General features: G+C 40.1%; 1 long non-coding RNA gene across 1 annotated transcript; it reads left to right on the top strand.

Annotated features, from left to right (window-relative positions):
* Positions 1-21282: 21282 nt before the first annotated feature.
* On the top strand, positions 21283-22811 carry LOC130199695 (uncharacterized). The gene is made up of 2 exons (XR_008832874.1): positions 21283-21572; positions 22140-22811. It is a non-coding gene; the product is annotated as an uncharacterized LOC130199695 (long non-coding RNA).
* Positions 22812-23052: the final 241 nt, after the last annotated feature.

The raw sequence follows: 23052 nt of genomic DNA on the forward strand, positions 1-23052 counted from the left end.
TGAATGCAGCGCTCCTCTGTGCGTCGCTAAAATGCAATTGGCTTTTCTAGCGTAGCCATCGGACAGATTGATTTGGATTCTATCACCTTCCTTCCCTGGCTGATGAACAGATGAAAAATATGAAAGAAATTATACAAAGTCATTATATGGATGGCAGGTCGCTAAACAAAGACAGACCTGTGTATCTGCCCCCTCCCCTGAGAGACGTTTTCTAATTCAGGCCTGAAGCTTACAGGATGGAGTGCGCAGTGGAATCTGCTATGAACTGGCATGCTTGAGCGGCATCTCAAATGTCTTAGTTTAGGACATCACCGTTATTCTTAGTGAGTTGATGGCAAAATCAAGATGTCACTCATGACAAACTAGTCTGTGTGCACAAGCTTGCTGTTCATCAGTTACGTTGTCACTCTGTGAGGGCAGCCATGTCTGTCTTAGATCTATTGCAGCCCTCTATAACATGGTAGCCCTCGCTCACATCATTCCCTCCCTCTCAGTGTGTCTACCTCATGGAAAGGTGTGGGTTAATTGGTTAATTATAAAAAGCAAAAGCCTGGAGTACCTCTAGGTAATGTATCGCCCAGGTTGTGATGCATGAGAGCCCGGCATCAGTTTGTGGCTTCGCAGTGGAAGGCCTTTGACTAACAGCTGTGTGAAAAATTGAAATTGTGTTGGTGAACTGTAATCTATAGTTTCCATCTGCTTCATTGTGTATTTTACTGTAATATATTATGGGATTTTCTGTGTACTGCTGACTGCTGCAGCTTTTTTCTCTGCCCTAAACATTTTTTCTTCCTCTTGGCAACGACTGTACAGATCAATGAAAGTGATTGATTAAGTGTGGGTTGGAAATATAAATAGATGGAAACAAGACACTCATCAAACTCCGACGTGACACTAACGCTGCACATATCATGCAGTAAAGGAAGATTCTGATTATTGGCTTGATATACTGTATATGTTGCAGGTTCACGGAGGAAAACCCTCAAAAAAGAGTTGTAACTTTGCATAAGATATCATACGAATCATCGGATGAAGATACGCTGAATATCAAAGTTTGTAGGAGGTATGGACTTAAGAAAGTGTTTTTGTTTTAATATACAACTTTTACAACTCGTTTACTGCGACCAAATTAAAGTGCCGGCAAATAACGCACTGGGCTAGCCAGCTCTTTACAAAGCGGTGCCAAGAGACTTGACCAAGCATCAGTATGTGACGAGGTGTGTTTAAAAATGTTTTATATATATATATATATATATCACAGGATGAGTTTTATAAGTCAGACACCATCCAATCCTTAAATGCAGCACACGTCTCCTCTCTGTTTCAGAGGGCTTTTTACATAATAAAGCACAAACTGAATAGTCGTTTGTGGAGTTTTGGCTCCACTAAGCCATTTATCCTGTCCCATTATCTGAGGCTTCGTCTCCCACTGACAGAGAAGGCAAGGACAAACGTTCACCTTCGCTTCTCCGCTTGATCTAGTTTTTCTCTTCGTTGACAGAGATTGCTGAAGCAGGACAGACTGGATTTTCTCCGCAGCATTTCTTTATAATCCCACTTTGAAACATCTAGCTAGGGTGATGAATCAGACTCCCATTTGAAAACAGTACTGCAGGTTCTTGCTTTAATAAAAAAAACATTTTAATTGTACATTTTTTGGGGATTTTAGTGACTTTTTGGCCGCACATTCATCCTAAAGCTTGTTGGCTTGCTCAACCTTTGCTTCAATAATCTAGATGTTATTGTCGTAAAAGTAAAAACATAGTTTTCCTTCTTGAAGATATGTGTTTCAATGTCTTGTAACTGACTGTTTACAGACATTTGTATTTGTGCTACTGTACGAACAATAGAAATGAGATCTGCACCATGTATCAAGGTTGTGATGTTGCGCATCCGTAAACGTCTCAGTTGTCGGATGTGCCTCTTTTGCCGCATCAGCACCCTTAATATCTCTACAACCTTTTGTTTTATAGCCTAATGTTGGATATTGTGTCTAGTACAGCTTCTGTGATTTTACTGCTATTTTATCTTCCGCTATTGTATCATCCTCCTTACAGGAAAGGAGTCCTCTATGTACGTCTAAAGATTTTTTATTTATTTTTAGATTTGGCACTCTAGACCCTCTTAAATAGATTGATATGTGCCTTTTATAGAAAGAAATAGCAAGGGCTTTCTGTAATAGTCCTTTAAGAAGCTATTAGGGAGTCAACAGTAATACATTATGAACAATACTGTAATGAGCTTGTAATAGAAAATCTCCACAGACCTTATTAATGACGACTGGACACAGACACTTAATTTAAAGCATTAACTCTGATTCATTTTATAATTATGTATCAGAATGGGGGAATGTATGAAAAATTAATTGGAGGAGCCAAAATGTTATCATTATATACTTGAAGCTGAAATAACTTCTTCTGGCACAGCCAACTCTAAGTTCAGAGAAGAACTCCCCTGCTCGACAGCCAGTGGAAGTTTGACCTTATCCACAGCCTGGTGTACTAGAGAGAGAGAGAGAGAGAGAGAGAGAGAGACAGTGAAATGTCTCCAAGGGTGTGAGCGTTCCGTAACCTCGGCGAGGGGGCGACCTATGGACAGTCCGAGGCGGGGCAGACACCACAGCACCTCCAGCAGAGTGCCAGCACCTAAACATTAAAATCATTGATGGAGCAAAAGAAAAGGGAAGAGACGGGCGTCTGAGATAAGCAGTAGGGTCACAGTCTTACTCCTCTCTCGGGTGGCTCATCTCCTCTCATCTGTGTGCCCTGTGGGGTGACCAGCCTGCCTCCGCTCTCCCTGCAGCTGTATGTGACAGGGCCAGGAGAGAGGGAAAGGGGGGAAAGGGGGGAAAGTCACTCCCATCTGGTTCAGTCGGATCAACGTGGTCTGAGATGAGGGTGCGAGCGGTCATGTGTCCTTCTGCATCAGACAAGACCGCTCTGCCCAAAATGACACTCACTGGTGGTACCCTGTTTTTATAGTAACAGGGACTTTACGTTTTAGGGATTTTTTGGGGGGAATTTATTTTTATCTGCAGTTCCTTAGCTTGTTCACTGGGGAGATGAAGCTTTGATTACACAAGATGTTGCCCTCCCGGTTAGACTGGGTTGAACTAGAGCAGTGGTTCAGTGATGTGAAATACTTTTTCAGCTTCGTCTCCTTAACCAGCACAAACATTTTTGTTTGAAAAAAAGATGTCATACACAGCGCTGTAGCATCAGTGTCTGATTTAATAGATACAATTATATAATATAATATATAAGTGTATATATATATACATATATATATATATATATATAATAGATAACATTCAGTTTATGTATGTACACTTATATTTTATTGAATAATGCTAATTTTAAATATATTTTTTAAATCTCACATGCCCCTTGGAGTGGCTTCACGTACCCACATTTGAGAACCACTGGACTAGAGGTTAGCTGGAAAGACAGATGTTTACATTATATACTGTATATATTTATATTTATATAACTTCCTGTCACTGTACAAACTCACAAATAAATAATGACTCTTTAAGGTTAGGGCTGCTGTTGTTTTTTTAATTAATGTTTTACATTAGATCTTGAAATCTACAGCGTCAATGCTTTCTCTACAAGTCAACATGAATATGTCACATCTTTTCTGTCTCTTTAAAATTCCAAGTAGGGCATATTTCACACAATTTAAAGTACTATATCAATGTTCTAACATTCATGTGATCGTTGGGCCTTTATCAGACCAGCGGAGATGCTAAATTTCAGATTATTGTTAAACCAGTCACAAGTAGAGCGCTTCTAGACAATATTTCTGATAACCATTACTGGCTGTGATGCGGTGGTTATTTTGCATCAACCGTTCATCCATCTGAATGCATTGTCTTTTGTTCTCCAAGGTTTTCACCCACACAGAAATTATTCTGCAAGCCATGCATTGTGCCAGGAACATTTTGCCACCCACTTTCTGAGATAATGGATGGGATGTTTGTTTTCTGTAAAAATACAACAATCCTTTTTGTTGGTCTTTTAAAACCACTTCAGATGGAAGAGCAAATAAGAAAATATGTATAGAATATATATATATATATATATATATATATATATACAGGACTGTCTCAGAAAATTAGAATATTGTGATGAAGTTCTTTATTTTCTGTAATGCAATTAAAAAAACAAAAATGTCATGCATTCTGGATTCATTACAAATCAACTGAAATATTGCAAGCCTTTTATTCTTTTAATATTGCTGATTATGGCTTACAGCTTAAGAAAACTCTAAAATCCTATCTCATAAAATTTTAATATTTCCTCAGACCAAGTAAAAAAAGATTTATAACAGCTGAGTGTTTGTCAAGGCTCAGGAAACCCTTGCAGGTGTTTCGAGTTAATTAGACAATTCAAGTGATTTGTTTAATACCCTACTAGTATACTTTTTCATGATATTCTAATATTTAGAGATAGGATATTTGAGTTTTCTTAAGCTGTAAGCCATAATCAGCAATATTAAAAGAATAAAAGGCTTGCAATATTTCAGTTGATTTGTAATGAATCCAGAATGCATGACATTTTTGTTTTTTTAATTGCATTGCAGAAAATAAAGAACTTCATCACAATATTCTAATTTTCTGAGACAGTCCTGTATATAGTGTGTAGCTCATTAGTGTGTAGCTCAGTAGTGTGTAGCTCAGTAGTGTGTAGCTCAGTAGTGTGTAGCTCAGTAGTGTGCACAACCGAGAGACATTTGGCAAAAGGGGAAAGAAAATCAACCGCAGGCGATGCAGATGAGGAGATACCAGTCTATCTGGGCGACATTACACCTCACTCACGTAAATAAGCCGCAGGAGTTCTTTCAGAGGAAACTTGGTGAATACCGCATGCAGGCAAATCCCTTTGTAAAAGTGGCATCAGCTGATCAGTTACCTGACAGAACATGGGCTGAGATGGAAGAGCTGTGTGGCTTTGGAAGACCATGGCAGGGAAAAGGAATGCAGGCGCTTAGCAAGAGTGTCTCCAAATGGACACACTGTCATACACGGAGAAGCGCTGGATGAGCTTTGAACTACACATGGTTGTGACCATGGTCAATATCGTGAAAACAAGCACCACTGTTTTCACTCTGTGAGGAGACCGCAGCCTTCAGCTGTTTCCCATGAAGCTCGGTTGCGCTCACGAGAAAACGTGTTGTCGTGTCTTTGAGCTCAGAGACACTAAACACCTGTCATACGATTACATGTATTTGTTTTTGTCTGATGGAGCAATCTGGTTTGATTAAAAGTGATTGCAATTTTCTTTATTCTATTATTGAAAAAGCACAGAGTCACAGGAATCACACAAAGTTGTTATTTCAATACAAATTCAGCATGGACCATTTAGTTACAATTGTGTTTGTGAGATGGGGCACGGACATTTTGCTTTCTCCGAAGTGGGGTGTGACAGAAAAAGTTTCAGAACCACTGATATAGCCTCTTGATATATGGCCCCATTAATTAAAATAGTCTGTTGATGCTTTTGTATAAGAATATCAATCTGAGCATCTCAAACCCCTAAATGACTGAAATTGTGTGACTCTTGCAGTCATCAATCACTTTTCTTTGGCGAGACATTTTTCATATTGAATGATTTCTTCTTCATTTCAGTGACAGTACAACCCTTAGGTGACACAGCATTAATAGCACATGCTACTTTTCCCATTTCTTGGCTCCCTTAAATCTGCTGCTGACATTGCAAAAACGTATAGACTTTCATTTATGGATCTCCAAAGGCAGGACATCAAAATAGGACATGTGGGTAGCTTAGCCTTATATGGTATTATGTGGGTGTTTATAATGATAATTTACTCAAAGGTCTCATTTATCTTGTTTTAGTTATCTAAAGTTCGGCCTTAGGGTCTGACGTGACACACTCAGACAGTTTATGAAAAAAAATAGAAAAAGTCAATATATTCTTTCAGGAAGTCCTTTGTCCAGCTGGAAATGACATTTTCTTACAAGCTTATTTATGAAGATAGAGACAGTTTAAATTGCCGGAATTTATGAAATATTATCACATTGTGGCTGCAGCCACCTGATTTTAAAACTAACTGGATTAGTATGGCTATCATAATTATTGCTGGGATTTTTAATTATGAAATGACAGCTCTCTGAGGATTAATTTGGGGGATGAAAAGTCAGTATGCACAATATCAGCAATATCTTCTCAGAAGTAAAAATGAGAGATACTGATATATATATTTGTCATATTTGCCCTTCTCTCCTGGTTCACTTTACCTCCATGTCTAATCCCTTTTCCTTTGGTGATGAGCCAGTCAGTAATTGTTTGATGAGCAGTCAGTCAGGGAGCATGAGTACACTTCCACCTTGTTTTCAGAGGAATCCTAGTGTGAAGGGCACAGACAGAATCTATAAGGTGACTTAAATTACTAATTATGCCCTGTGCTTGTTAGCTGGAGGGTCAGTGGACCATGCCAGCTGTCCTGCCCTCTGCCCCCCTCACCCGGTTAATCACAATGTCACAGAGACTGATTACTTGGCAGCAACTTCCAATTCTCCTTTGAAAGGAAAAGAATGTCCAATTTAATGATCCATGTATTAATAATAGGACAGAGGACATAATAAACACAATACATCTGCACTATAATTATACTCCATAGAAACGTAATAAAACCATCATGAGGTTCACTCACTCAAAGTCAGCCTGTATTCATCCATCTACAGTATCCATCCATTATCTAAAAACACTTATCCTTGTTAGGGTGGCAGGAAGCATCTATCCAATAATATACTATTTTCTCCAGACCAACATTTCTTCCTGAATCTACGTATTCCGAGAGTTTATGAAAGTAACTTAGTACTCTGTGACAATTGTTTCAGTGTCATTTCAAATAGATGTCTGACTTCTCTGCATAGCCATTCCAGTAAATCAAAGTGAATAACAGTGATGAAAGTGAACAAATGAAATCAAATAAAACAGGGTCACACATCACTTGAAGGGCAGAAAATGAGCACTGAAATGGAAGTAATTTGTTTCCCCTTGTGTCTCAACAAAAATGGGGAGAAAAAGCCATCAACTCTGGTCAAAAAGCAAGTTGTCATTTTGCCTAAAGCACAGCTAACCGCATCAACAAAAATATAGGTCTGTGTAGAAGTTTATATGACAGTGGAGGGTCACTCATTTTAATTCAAAAGGACAGTTCTTTTGTGAAAAAGCGCTGAGTGTTCCAAAACCCAGGCGAGGTAAAAGCGGTTTGAATAAACTGAATCTTATTCAATTTGATTAGCTTTTCTGTTTTGCAGCAGCAGAGGTATTTCAGAAGCTAGGGAACCAGGTTTTCCTCGAATTGGTCTTCTGCAGAAGGGAGAATATATTTCTACAATATTTGCATAAACACATTTGAATCCACTTCTAATTCTATCAAAGATTGCTCCGGTAGAGATTCATTAAATTGAATTGTGTAAAATTAGAGAATAGGGAAACATATCTTAGCAATAAACTTCTCCAACTGCTGCGTAATAGTTCCTGGGTGTTGTACAATTTGTATTTAAATTACACCTTTTATGGTAATGTTGTCCGTTTTTACGCCCACTGCTACCAAATAATGATACAACGATGAGCTATAGCATTAAAACACATTTATATTCATGAATTCATACTTACATTCTTTTCTCTGCAGAAAACGTTAATAGTTTCAAATTTAAGGAAAAGACCGCACTAAAAATAAATAGGCTTTCCACTGGTGTAAATAACTTCTGACAGTTGTGAAGAAGCAGCATTTTAATGGAACAAATCATAGAAATGTAACCCAGGAAAGCCACTGAGGGAATGACTTGTTCAAACAGAGCTGTTCTCTCGCAGCACGCTGATGACATTGCTCGTCCGAGTGTGAACTATTTTCTGTTTTAGATAATTAGTAAGTTGTTTTAAAATTCATATGGAATACAGCCAGTGTTTATGTAAACTGTCTGTCTTGACAATGTTTATGTAACCTTATTCCCTCTGAATTTATTCAACACTTCTGACATTTTTGAACAGCTGCCCCAGAACAACATCTGGTCCAAGTGGACAAACAAATCCCCAGCAAACTCAAAAATGTATAATGACCGAAAAATCATTCAGGCTGAAAAATAAACAGTAAAAAGTCAAACCAGTCGCCAGAAACGTTGACATACATTCCTGCCAACCACAGAATATGTTGAATATATAAATTGCTTTTGTCCGTGCAACTGACGAACAACAAGCAACGCAAGGAGCAAGTTACGTAGTATATTTAGAGAACATTATTGAAAGTTGTTGGCTATAATAACGAGAATAACAAGCAGCAATGTCAAGAAACAACAAAGTCAGCAAAGGACGTCATTATTTACGCAATTTACCTTGTTTTGTTGAACATGATGTTCTTTTAACACAAACCAGGATCCTTTTTCTAACCATAAAAGGGGTTGTGTTGCCTAAACATACCCAATCGTTACATAACGTGGCAAGCTTGATAGGAGGCTGATCACATATGTATAGAACATATATTTTGTTCAGAAACATTGATATTCCACGTATCCTGTGGTTTGCAGAAACGTATAATGCCAGCATTTTTTCCTGGCACTCACCTGACATGCAATTTTTGAAAGTGATTATGAACATGTTTTTTTTATAAGAACACACATGTTCCTCACTCACGTTTTCACGCTTTCACCCCCTGACTGAAAGAAGAACCCCCTCTCCAGATGCTGCGCTCGGGAGCTCAGGGATGTACAGTTTGTCTGCCCTGGCAAGCAGCTTTCTCTGGGGGGTATGAAACATGCTGGAGCCCACCAAGAGTCAATGGCCACCATGTTAAGCATGGGGGAATGTGGCCTGTTCTCTAATGATGTGAATGCTTGCTGACAGCATCCCTGCACACAGCTTTTCTGATGAATCACACTGACCGGATGAACAGTGAGTATTACCCGTCTCACTGTTGACGTACAATTACATGTATGTGAGTACCTGCGGACATGTGCAGACTAATGTGGTAACAGCCCATTTCGGTTTTCATACTGCTGCCAGGAGAAAGTAATACCACAATATTGTTAGCAGTATTTTTGTGGGAACACTTTGGAGCAGCCTCACACATTTGTACTCTTCCTTCACTTGTCAGTAAACAGAGAGAAAACTAGTATGTTATCATGTGATTATTTCCTCTTCGTATACCTCCCTCCTCCATTCTACATTCCCATTACTTTCCACACAGTTTCCACTTGATTTCTGAGGATTATTTAGTTTTGCTGTGTAGTGACTGACATGCAGCCCTGACAGGTTGTTTGTGAGTCATCTTTGAGAGAAACTGGAGCAATGGCAGTGGCTGAAGGCTCAAACCCTCAGCATTAACAGACTGTGCGTTTCTCTCCTCCTCTCCCTCTCCACCCCCCCCCCCCCCTCCAATTCCCTAATCCCCATTCCCCTTCCACCCCTGCAGGCCTGGCACATGTGTGACATATAATTGATTCATTAATAATGTGAACAGATGTTTCTGGTCCAGTCTGGCACCTTGCCAGCTTGCCAGCATACTATTTTACTGCCACAGACTGCCAGACTGCATCCCATAAAATGTGCATTGACACAGAATGGAAGAAGGTGATGCATCTTTGGTCCTTCAGGGGAAACACCCCAGGTCAATATGGTACACGATGTCACTAATAAATATGTCCATAAAGATTCTCCAGTTGATTACTTACATAATATATATATATATATATATATATATATATTCATTTATATATATATTTTTGTATTACAAGTTAAACAAATAATAGAGGGCGACAGGGCTTGGCCCAACCGACCATTAAATTATATTTATAAATTATACAAATTGTCAATATTTGTGTTTTGAAAATATAGCATATACCCAGTAATATTTATAAAATAGGATATCTGCACCAAATATATGCTTTTCCTGCACGTCCTCTCCGCCTGTCTGCATGTCTCAGCTGCATTGGGACCGAATCATTCTGGCCCAGAAGAGACGGTTTTAAGAAGCAGTGTAGCCACTTACTGATTAAAGATATAAACGAGTGATATACAATTTAGCCAATCAGCGTCCAAAAAAAGATTCAGCTTTGGGCCCAAAAGCTCCGCGTTTTCGTCAGGCGCTCTTTTTAACGACACGACAACGGCCAGCGCGAGTGCGAGCACTTCTCTTCCAAGGGATATGTAGCACTTGAGAACACCAGGACACACATGATAACTCCTCAAACGGCCATATTGAGAAAAATGACCGTCACTACCAACTGGACCATGGACACAGGATTGAGGTGAAGAAACACAATGAGGAGGAGGATAAAAACAGGCTCACTTTAACCCTACTAAGGTTCATAGGGGCATCTTAATATATAAACATGTTCTATTATATTGTATATATATTTTAACTCTTTTAACGCCCTATATGATCAATTCATTACATTCATACCTGAATCATCTTACAGTTACAATAAACAAACAGTGACTTTCTTCTATGTTTTCCTAATACATTCTCCATAATATCCTTCATAATATCCTTTATGTATTACTATTATCATGTCCTTCTCATGTATAATAATTTAAACATAGACATTCTTTATATACAGGTGCAAGTAAAGATACAGAAATATAACATATCTCTGACAAAACTTTAACTTTGACTTCTTGTTCTGGTCTCCTTGCTAAAAGATCACTTTTTGGGAGCAGATTTCCACATTTCCAAGTGCATAATTTTGTGTGTAGCATCTGCCATTAAGGTATTTCAATATATTTTATCATTTATGCATGATCAACAAAAAGTGATTTGTCTTGTAAACATGAGCATCGAGACAAGGTTCAAGGTTTTAAACCTGATCCTCCTCTCTGATCCGAATTTAATACAAAGTAAGACTGTGGACATTTCTTAATTTCATGCACAAGCTCTAATGATACTCAACATTTGTATTGTCGACAAACTGTGGTATGCCCATTTTGAAAAAGATCCATTAGCATGAAAGGACTACTGCACTAACATTACAGGCCTAGTTGCAAAGCATGAGTAATAGGTCTCTATCAAGATTATTTTGTTGTTGATAAAGTTAGACCTTTCACACTACAGTTATTCTCTGATATTAGGGTATGTGAGCAAATTTGTGTTTGTGTGGGCATTTCCATTTATTTGGAGTGACCATCATCATTATCACCTCATGCTGGCCTGTCACACCTGGTCAGACTCAAGTCCCGCTCTTGTTTGTAGGATATCCGATCACTATTAATCAGGGCAAGAAAAGGTTGAGAGAAGACATAGTTATGGGATGTGCAGCGGGAGGTAAAACAAAAAGTCATCTCCATCCATGACAGCCACACAGTACACTCATCTGTTATCATCAGGCAATTGTGCATCCAGAGAATATCATTTCCACTCCACTCTGAAAAAGGAAAATAAATATTATAACCAAGATGTGGGGTCTTTCATTCTAATGGGATGGAAAGGAAAGGCTTTAGAGCTCATGGTGACGATCTAATTAATCAGTCTCTGTGGCAGTTTCCCACAGCTATCCATTAGGGTTTCATTCAACAAGTCACTGGAGCTTCAATCTAACTGTCATTGTTGGAAATAGCTCCATAATAATAACATGATTGCGGATTGATCACTTGAAGGCTCTGAAAGGAAATGCGTGTGGTGAGGAATAATGATGCCCTGCATATATCTGTGTGGATAGCCCTCAACAAAAGGATTTTATACAAATTCAGGATTCATCACCAATTGGAAATTGTTCCAAATCAATTATGTGTCCCCATCAACTTGAAACAGCTTGACACCAGCCACAAAGCATTTTCACAGGGCGTACTCGTACTGTGCCTATAAAGCACCAGGAAAGCGTACATTTTTGTTTGAGAGTAGAACCACTGCGAAGAGCTCTCTGGGCCTTCAACATAAAGTCTGAGCTCCCTCTTGCAAGTATAGCACTCAGGATGGGAACAATCTGCTATAGATTAAGACAAGTGATACAATCGGTTCACCCTAAAATAATGCATAATATATGAGTTTGGACTTTCCTCATTCATCTCTTCGGCAGATGGATTGTACCAGTGTTACTGGTAATCAATTTACACACACAATTTGTATGATCAAATATTCGTTTAGGAGATCACTGAAACCAAAATGTGATGGGGAATACTCACCGAGTTAAGTGAATACATATCCCATAAAGTATTGATGAATGCAGCCTCAGGCCAGACTCCTGACTCAATCAATTGCCAGATTAGGGCCAGATTATGTTCTGCATATGTTAGCCCATGTTCACTCTTTTAGCCTCCGCCATGGCTGGTAGTGTTTGGTGGTACAGGTATGTTGTTAAAGCAATTATGTAACATGCTAAAATAATTTTAATTCAATTCAATTCAATTCAGTTTATTTGTATAGCCCAATTTCACAAATTACAAATTTGTCTCGGAGTGCTTTACAATCTGTACACATAGACATCCCTGCCCCAAAACCTCACATCGGACCAGGAAAAACTCCCAAATAACCCTTCAGGGGGTAAAAAAGGGAAGAAACCTGGAGGAGAGCAACAGAGGAGGATCCCTCTCCTAGGATGGACAGATGCAATAGATGTAATGTGTACAGAAGGACAGATTTAGAGTTAAAATACATTCAATGAATATGACAGAGTGTATGAATAGTTCATAGTAGGCATATTCCACGATGGAGACCTCCACGATCCATCAGGCAGATGGCGGTGGGGAGGAGGAGGCGGAGTCTCAACAGGACAGTGGCGTAGTCATGAGCAGGAATTCCACGACCCAGACGATCCATCAGGCAGATAGATTCTATGCTGCCCTCTCATAGGGTCCATGACCCCCATGAGAAGTCAAAAAAGGACTTCGGGAGAAAGCAGAGTTAGTAACGTGTGATTGAGAGATGAAAATTCATCCTTAAGGAGAGAAAAAGAGGAGATCGCATCCTAAAACGTCCCCGGCAGCTATAAGCCTATAGCAGCATATCAAGGCTGGACCAGGGCAAACCTGATTCAGCCCTAACTATAAGCTCTGTCAAGAGGAAGGTCTTAAGTCTACTCTTAAACGAGGTGACTGTGTCTGAAGAGGAGCTTGATAACTAAAGGCTCCCATTCTACTTTTAAGACTCTAGGAACTACAAGTAGTCCGCTTTTAGTGGGGCAATATGGTACGACAAGCTCCTTAAGATATGATGGAGCATCACCAATCAAGGCTTTGTAGGTTAAGAAGAATTTTAAAAGTGATTCTTGATTTTACTGGGAGCCAGTGCAGAGCAGCTAGTGCAGGAGTGATGTGATCTCTTTTCTTAGTTTTAGTGAGAACACGAGCTGCAGCATTCTGGATCAACTGGAGGGACCTAAGAGATTTATTAGAGCAGGTTGCAGTAATCCAGTCTCGAAAAATGACGACGTGAACAACCAATTTTCTGCATCTTTTGAGACAAGATGTGCCTGATTTTGAAATATTCGTAGATGAAAGAATGCAGTCCTTGAGATTTGCTTTGGAGTTAAAGGACAAGTCCCGATCAAAGATAAGATTCTTTACAGTGGTGTTGGATGCCAGGCAATGCCCTACAGAATCCACATCACCAGATAATTGATCTCTGAGGTGCTCAGGGCCGATTAAAATTACTTCGTTTTGTCTGAGTTTAACATCAAGAAGTTGCAGGTCATCCATGTTTTATGTCTTTAAGACATGCTTGAATTTTACAGAGTTGGTTGCTCTCCTCTGGTTTTATCGATAAATATAGTTGAGTGTCATCTGCATAACAATGAAAGTTTATGGAGTGTTTCCTGATAATATTGCCCAAAGGAAGCATGTATAAGGTAAATAAAATTGGTCCAAGCACAGAACCTTGTGGAACTCCGTGATTAACGTTGGTGGTTATCGAGGCGCGTTCGCAATACAAACTGAGATCGATCTGATAAATAGGATTTAAACCAAATTAGTGCCGTGCCTGAAATGCCAATCGACTGCTCCAGTCTCTGTAACAGGATGTCATGGTCAATGGTGTCGAATGCAGCACTAAGGTCTAACAAGACCAGGACAGAGAGAGTCCTTTATCTGCTGCCATTAAGAGGTCATTTGTAATTTTCACCAGTGCCGTCTCGGTGCTGTGGTGTTTTCTAAATCCTGATTGAAATTTCTCAAATAAACTATTATGATGTAGAAAAACTGATTTGCGACCACTTTCTCAAGGATCTTGGAGAGGAAGGGAGGTTAGAGATCGGTCTGTAGTTAGCCAATACCTCTGGATCCAGAGTGGGCTTCTTCAGGAGAGGTTTAATAACAGCCACCTTGAAGGAGTGTGTACGTGGCCTGTTAGCAGAGACACATTGATAATATCAAACGTCTTTAAGCAGCCTCGTCGGGATGGGGTCCAAGAGACAGGTAGACGATGTTGAGTAGAAACCAAGAAAATAATTGGTCACGGTTGATAGGAGAAAATCCTCAAATATACACCAGGGCATGCCATTCCACTTGAGAACAGATTGGAGATTATTAATCTTGTCCTAATAGTTAAAATCTTTTCATTAAAGAAGTTCATAAAGTCATTACCACTAAGGTTTATAGTCAGCCTGGCTACAGTGCTGAAGAGAAACCTGGGGTTGTTTTATTTTTCTATTATTGATGAGTAATAGGCTGCTCTGGCATTACGGAGGGCCTTCTTATATGTTTTAAGACTATCTCGCCAAACTAAGCGGATTCTTGAGATTAGTTGAACGCATATGCTCAAGCTTTTCTTTTTCGTTGCTTCAGTTCAGGGTCTGAGGGTATACCAGGAGCAAACCTCCTCTTCCTCACTGTCTTCTTCTTCAGAGGCTATCGAGTCAGTGTCATTCTCAGAGAGCCTATGGCACTGTCAACAAGATGATCAATCTGGGACGGACTAAAGTTAGACCAGGAGTCCTCTGTTATATTGAGACGTGGTATCGAATCAAATACAGAAGGAATCGCTTCTTTAAATTTAGCTACAGCACTGTCAGTTAGACATCTGGTGTAGAAACTTTTGACTAACGGAGTACACTCCGGTAGTATAAATTCAAAAGTTATGAGGTTGTGGTCTGACAGAAGAGGATTCTGTGGGAAGACGTTCAAATGCTCAATGTCAAGTAAGAACAAGATCAAGCGTGTGGCCAAAGCTGTGAGTGGGTTTCTGTACTCTCTGACAGAAGCCAATCGAGTCCAACAAGGAGATGAATGCAGCACTAAGGCATTTCATCTTTAGTTGACTGGCTTCCGATCAATCATCTGATGTGTTGAATGGGCTCAATGGGGTTGAACCCCTGCGTACCGTCTTGAGTGATCCATGTGTTGATAGACTCGTTTGAGATCAGCCAGGCCTGCGCACAATCGATCATCGATAATGGCACAATACATGCCAGTTAGATATGTTTGGTAGGCGACTGTTACCTCACATGGTCAAGGCGGCCAATGTTTTTAGAGACCCTCCACTTTATGTATGCAAGTAAACGCACATGAATGTAGGGGGGTTTGTCTTTTGTGATGATAAGCTGGAGGACACATAGGGTTGTGTGACCAATGTTTTTCTTTCAGAGTAATGGGGTTTGGAATGGTGGGCTGTCAGAACAATGGCATTGCACCTGCATTTGACATTACTATTATTGCTATTCAGCTGTCTAAGTAGAATCAAGTCTTATGGACCAATTAGATATAATTAGATAACATATTGGTATACTTTGTACTGTATCAAAAAGGAGCATCTGCTCTTAAATAAAAAAATATGTTTTTTCCTTTAATTTTTTTTTAGATTTTCATCAAGACTCCGTCTCCTTCAAATGCCCTCTACCTCAAATCCTCCTGTGCTCAGTGTGGCTGAATGCTTGTGTCAGGAAAAGTTTGTGGCTTATTCTTGCAGCAGCTGGCGATTTGACCAAAAACCACCCCTCAGCCTTAACACTGCAGGCCTCATTAATGCAAATCTAGCTTTAACAGACTGATGGGAGATTGGCTCCTCCCATTCCACAGTGAGGCTGTTGAAAAGGCAGGAACAAGGTGAGAACACAGAGAGGTTAAGTAGCCGGGGCACAGGGGTTTATAGTAAATCAACTGGTGTGTGTGCACTTGGAAGCCAACATCTGTCAAAGCCTGAAATTAGAAACATGGCGTAAAAATATTTTAAAGCATGTTACTTTATGTGTATTTGTGGAAAAATCTGAAAATTAAATCATTATTGCAGAATCAGAGAGTAAACCAAACAGTTAATGTGTCACAGCTGACAAGATGCCCATGCTGATGTCTTGGGTGGAAGGAATAATCTTTTTAACCAAGGCAAGGTTGTCCAATATTAATATGTAACTAAAATTAGCAAAGGTTATTCATCGTCGTTGTTTTTCTTGGTTCTTGTCACTTCAAGGTTCTTGAATGTTGTCCTGTCATGCTGTAAAGATTACCAATTAAATTGGCACGGCCCAAGAGTTTTGCCTTCAGTTTGAGTATTTTATAATGAGGCCAATTTGATGCACACAAACTGCCTCTACTTGTATTTTTGTTCTAAGTATCGACAATAGAACATACATCAATTCAGAGTATCCGGGATAAGAAAGGTTTAGAACACAGCAAAGCTGTTTTGTTTCTGTGACCCACTGCTTCAAAGGTTCAATAGCTTGAGGCAAAAATATTGCACCATGCAATATCTTGTTTTCAAACCATTTAAAATGATCTGACTGTGTTAATAGTTGGTTTTATTGGTTATGCCCACCTTCAATAATTATTGCCGTGTGATTGGCTGAAACCTGATGAAGCTAGACAGAATGATATTGGCAGAACATTTGATTGAGGACATGTTGTTCATGGTTACATATTACACTGGATAAAAAAGATTAACACAGAGCATAAATTGACCTCACACTTAATGTGGTAAGTTTACACTTTCAATGCATCATATTATCATGAATAAATACTGCATTTTGTTTGTCAAATTAAGAGAAGATTGAAGCAACCCCACAAGAAATTGCTAATTGTACAAAATACTTTTTTATTTGCTCAAACATGTTTTGCTTTTTTCATTCAGTTCAATTTCAAATGTATAGTTGTCTCACTTTTATTTAGTCTGGATTAGAATAATACCATTGAGTTTTTAAAATCTCATTTGGAAGGGTGGGGGGCGCGGGGTACATTGTGTTAGTTAACACATAAAGAAGACGACAGACTTAAAACAAACTGTCAACAATAATATAAATATATTATTATTAAGTCTCAAGTGTTTTAAAAATTGTGTATGTTTCTAGAATAATCTAGTTTAAAATGTCTGGGTAGCTCATACCAAAATAAAGGTCCATAAACTTTTAAATCGATTTCAACAAAAACGGTGTGTTCTATGAATGACGAACATAATGTGTCCTTATGATCGGAGGTTGCAGCTGCAGTTGTTGTTGTCAGGAGAGAAGATAAGGAGGCAGTTCATGTAATATAGCCGTATAGCGAAAGATTTAAGATTTTATCAAGAAGTCAACCCAAATTTCTCATACAAACTGCAATGGTGTGTGTGAAACCTGAACCCAGCATGAACTACTGAATCTAACATTTTCAACATAGATGAACTAGCATTATAACATGTAGAATTCATTTCTTTCATCTTTCTAACTTGAATCCATTTGAAGAAAAACAGCATTGGTCGATAGAATATAAACCTAAACTTCACGGAAAATATATTTTTGTAAAACACTCAATATGATAAGAGAAATATTGTCCTCTTGAGGAAAACCAAGTATTTATAAATGTCAGCTTCTTTTGAAATGTTTGAAGAAAAAAGCTTTAAAGTGCAAGGTTTCCAAAGGTTGATTTGGAAGTAATCCAAAAATTAATCAAATTAGATTGCATTTTTTGTGTGATCCTCTGGATTATGTTCCTACATTTTCCATTTAATTTGTATTAAAAAATAATTACATTTCAAAGTAATCTGACCAAACCCTGCTCATCACTCATCCCCGACAAATGTGTCGTAGTGTTACTTTAGGCACTGCAGTGTACTGCATGCATGTGTGAACACATTGGGTTTTTAACACATGGATAAACGAGTTCCTTTGGCATGCTGGGACAGTGATATAAAGTAAGGACGAGCAGTCACATGATTGTTTTAGCCAGCAGGAGGCGGCCACTTGGCCAGCCCGTGTCCATCGGTCCCTGCCGCTCTGTAATGAGGGGACACAGCAGCACTGCAGGTTAACATTCTGCCCATCTCCTGGAGACGCCATGTCAATACAGTTTAGAGGACTGACGTAGCCCTGGAGGGGCAAAAAAACAATTACAATAAGCAAACAGCTCGTGGAAATGAAAGGGAGAGAGGGAGGAAATGCACTTCCACAGCATCGGGTCCAACCCACACAAGACAAAGTAAACATTATTAGCTTCATAACATTTTCAATTAGCTGTAACCCACATAACCTCAAGCTAATGGAACACCAAGCCCACAATTAATTAGATTGAATAATTTGTAATTATAATATGGTTTAAAGGCCTTCACAGGCCCCAACTTGAATGATGGTTCCGAGAATTTGGCCTGATTCTCTGCAGTCATGGATACTTTGTGTGATGATATTTTTCAGATTATCTGTACCGTAAAGGACATTGCAAGTGCATGCTCTTTCTTAGATAATAGTCCCATTACCAGTTCTTCTTCCACTTCAACCAAAATGTTATGGACTATTACCACTGCCGTATTGAAGATAGTGCTCCTGTGATATGTTCACGGAACATTACAGTACAGATACACTTGTCGGAACAATAACTGTCTGGCCGCTAGTGTTCAAAATGATGAAAGGAGATGGAAACTGTTTGATGATCTAAGTAGTGTCCAGGTGCTGTATCATTGGCGTCACTTACCATCTGCTGTGACGAGCATCCTCTGCTAGTTTTTCTTCTTCTGTTCAGTTCAATTAATGCGAATTTATCATTTTGATTTTCAACAAATTGTAATCTAGGAAAAAGAATACTTTTGATTATCAGGGCAAAATATGTCACGATTGGTGATTTTTTTTCTCTTCACGAGTAAGCTTCCAACTGCTTTTATCCCTCAATCAATCGTTCCATCCCACAGCCTTTGAGTCATTATCATCCATGGGTCTTCTATGTGTTGGGTTGTCTCTTAATATGATGGAGGGATTTCATGAAGCATGTGGGTAAACTGGTTTGGCCGCTGTGCGATGATGATGTAGAACGAGCAAACAAGCACTCGAGGAAAAATGTCACACTCAGAGCTGTATATGTGTATACTGAATATACATCACACAAAACAACTGTTGTGCACTCTCTGACTTCTCCCTTTTTTATTAAATTGTATTCCATTGCTAACAATTTACATTCACACTTACATAGGTATGTACTATGAATACATTGCTACATAGGTACCTTTGTTGTTTTTTTCCGAACGTTTTTCAACGTTATGGCTGAATATTGAGCTGACTTCAACAATGCGGATGCGACAGAAGATTTCACAATGAGACTTCGTCTTGAGCGAGAACTTCGATCAAGCGGAAAAGATAAAGAGAAACGTTTTATCTTTCTGTAGGGTCCTTTTCATAATGCTGTCAGACACTTAGAATAAAGATTTGAGCCCGTCAGTGGCAATAACAAGCACTGCTGTGGACGTACATTGACAGTGAAGCGTTGCCATGAGCGATTACATGGCAGACCATTTAGTGGCTGCAGCTTTCTCACTCGATACTTGACCAATCGGGGCGGTAGATTGACGCATTTAAGTACATTTAAGTGTCAAATGCATGGCTCTGCTGAATGAATAGCTGTCACATACAATGGAAACTAGAGATAGACAATCTTGGAGGGTATTTTCGTTTCACAAAATAGGGGCCCTGGAACAACATCTTGCAAAGATGGAGGCAGCTTTGATCATTTCCTTTTGTGTATTAAGGGCAAGGAAGATGTCAAGACGAGGTCTGGACTGAAGCCCGAGCTAAGCGTTTAGCAAGGACTCCAGAATAGCCATCGAGATCCTCTCAGCTGCCCTGGTTGAGGGCTGTCATAGCTGACTGGAGATGTGCAAGCTGAATAAAACAACAACAATATGGCGTTTTGGCATTAAGATACCCTTAAAAAAGTACAATTCCCAAACTTTGTTCGACTTCATTTTCTGTTCACATCTTTTGATGATACCTGTGGTTTTAGAACAATTAAGACACGCTTTTATTAAGGTCATTGATTAAAGCTTATAAGAGAAGCGCACATAGATAACTGAGATGTCTTAGTGTGCTCAGCATGGGGGGATAGGTTTGCAGTCTCATGTCTTCCGGGACTTGCTTTAAATGTTTTTTACTGGAGAGTCATTAATATTTCAGAGTGTAATATGCACCGAGCCATGGGACTGTGTTGGCGCTACGATTACAGCACATGCACCCATTAAAACTGATTAGCGCTCATGTGAGGGGTCAGCCCATGTCCACAAAATGCTTTGATAATCATTTTGTTCTAAGTATTAAATGTTGGGGCCTTTTGAGTCAAGCGAACAAACAGCCTTTGCCTCATCTGCGAAAGTGAACCCCCCCCCCCCGAGTACAGAACAACTTGCATCGAAGCTTGACAAATGATTTCACCACCTCTTTATTATGCATGCCATAACAGTTGGGGAAGTGAAGTGACTGCATTTAAATCGCCTGAGCACCGTGAAATGATTCTACTGATACACAACAAGCCAGTTGTTCTGGTTCACAAATGTTGTGTTCAAGCATGTTGCATGCTTTGTTTCTCCCCATCCATCCTTAAATGTGTATAATCAGGCAGAAATGTTGTGGAGCCCGCATACCGATAACTCAGATGTGAAGGAAGGGGGAACAAAAGGAGTAAAACAGTGGATAAGAAGATTACAATATTTTAGTATATTTTGGCCAATCCGCACATTTGTTATGGTATTGCTTGATGCATTTAGAAGACAAGTTCAATAAAATGCATATAATAAAACATTAACCATATAAAAGCATAACGCGGCAGCAGTAAGCATGATTCTATCCAGAGTGTGTGCAGGTGCTTTGTAATTCTGGTGAGTTGCTGGGCCATGCACGGTATGTGCATGTGTTGTTTCCCGCGGCTGCATGGAGGAGGTGCTGTACGGCAAGCTGCAGGGAGGATTCCTGAGAGCTGGACACCATGTGGGAAAGATACGGCCATAACTGGCAGCAATCCCTCCAGTGCTGGACCAGGCCACATCAGCGTGTTGGCTGTGGGTCCTTGTTAACATTATTGGCAGGTGGTGCGTGAAGGCGGCTGTCCTTGTTAGGACCCTGAAGGCAACTTCACAAACCGAACTGAAAGCCTAGAGACACTGGCTGTGTCTACTACCGCGCACTTGAGCACTTCGAGCACTGACTTTCAGTGCTCGAAGTGCTCGAAGTGCGCCACACTGACAAAACCAGCAAAATGCAGTGCACTGAAAGTACCCGGATGGTGCACTGCAAACGGGCCAAAAATGTAGTGTAAAACGATGGACACTACTCGCACTAAGCGGCCGCCATCTTGGCTACGTACCGGAAGAGGAGGAGCCCTTTCGCCAGCTTTTCATTTTATTTCTAAAACAATGGCGGACAGCACAAGCGGTAGACCACGAAGCTACAGACCGTAAATGTAAGTATCAGCGGTAGTTACACATTGTACTGGTAATACAATGTACTACTAACATGCCATTCTCAGATTAGTGATCATACCTAGGTAGCATTAGATGCCATTGGATCTCCATGGCAGTTATGATAAGATAGCTGGGTAATCCACCACCCGGCCAGTCCGACGAAGGTGCACTTTTATCGGACACTTTTCGCTTGACGAGCGGGGGCAGGTCGGCTCCAGGCGCTTGCTCCAGCGGCAAGTCCGACGACAGATAGCTATGTCAGTCATCGGACAGTGTTAAACAACGGCTGTTCTGTTAAACAATCGAAATAGCAATTTTAATAATGGATTAACAATGGATATGCTCAGTTTAATAACGGGTTAACATGACACCATGACGTTTACCAACACGCCGCCCGATAATTAATACCGTTACGATCGCTATCTAAGCTTGTCCTTCTTGAAATAATTGTAGCTTTCAATCATCGTTGTGTTGTTTTTTTAATGTCGTGTATGTATTAATTTAAATGTAATCGTGGTCTGGGACATAGCACTGAATGGCTATCTTATTTCTGTTTCCTGCCCCAGAGACGTTTCCTGGAGGTGCTGGTGCTGGTCCTCTGCTGCCCTCCCGACATCTGCATCTGGCTCCAATGACCTCTGGCACAAACCTCACATCCACCTCCAGGGCCTTTAAGAAGATGGACCGCCATCGCGTCTTAAGTATCCCGAAGGACCTCTCCACAACACACCTCGCCTTTGACAGGCAGCAGTTGTAGCTTGGAGGTGGTTGCGGACAGGCTGCCTGAAGGGGTCATGAGGCAGATGGGTTGGGACAGGCAGGGGGAGCCACCATCCCCAAGGATACAGTATCCTGGTGGAGGGTATGACTGCTCATAGAAGATGGGGCTGTTATTCAGGACCCTGGCATCATGCACTGAGCCCCGGGGCCTGTCGAAGGCCCTGGCCACCACCCGATAGGAGGTGGCGCTGGCAAGCCAAAAACTAGACAGGAGATCTCGGGGCCCCAACCGTGGTCAGTCAGTGCCCAGCACAGCCATGAGGGCGTTGAATGACTCTGGTGAGCCTGAAGTCCACCCTCATGTCACTGTGGCCATCAAAATACAACGCCAGCAGTGGCATTGCAACATTGATACGGCAGCGCCGCCTGGGACTGGGTGGCTGCTGTAGAGTGTGGGGAGGGGAGGGGAAGATTATATTAATATGTAAGTCATTTTATCAATAAAATGTTGTCATTGAGGTTTTGTAGTCTTTTATTGCGTTTTCTGATTTATATTAGAATTGATGCATGTTTGTAACAATAATTAATATGCCTGTGTGTTCAATTGCTAATTGATTCCTGTATCAGGGTAAACTTCACTATAACAGAGATGTGTATAAAAGTACAGTCAGTCAAAGTAGGCCTATTACTGTGTGAATTCACCCAGATGATGCCTATCATTTCAGTGGATAATTCTTAAAACTAATTGGAATCTAGGGA

This window comes from Pseudoliparis swirei, chromosome 9 (assembly GCF_029220125.1).
Source record: "Pseudoliparis swirei isolate HS2019 ecotype Mariana Trench chromosome 9, NWPU_hadal_v1, whole genome shotgun sequence".
Taxonomy (NCBI): Eukaryota; Metazoa; Chordata; class Actinopteri; order Perciformes; family Liparidae; genus Pseudoliparis; species Pseudoliparis swirei.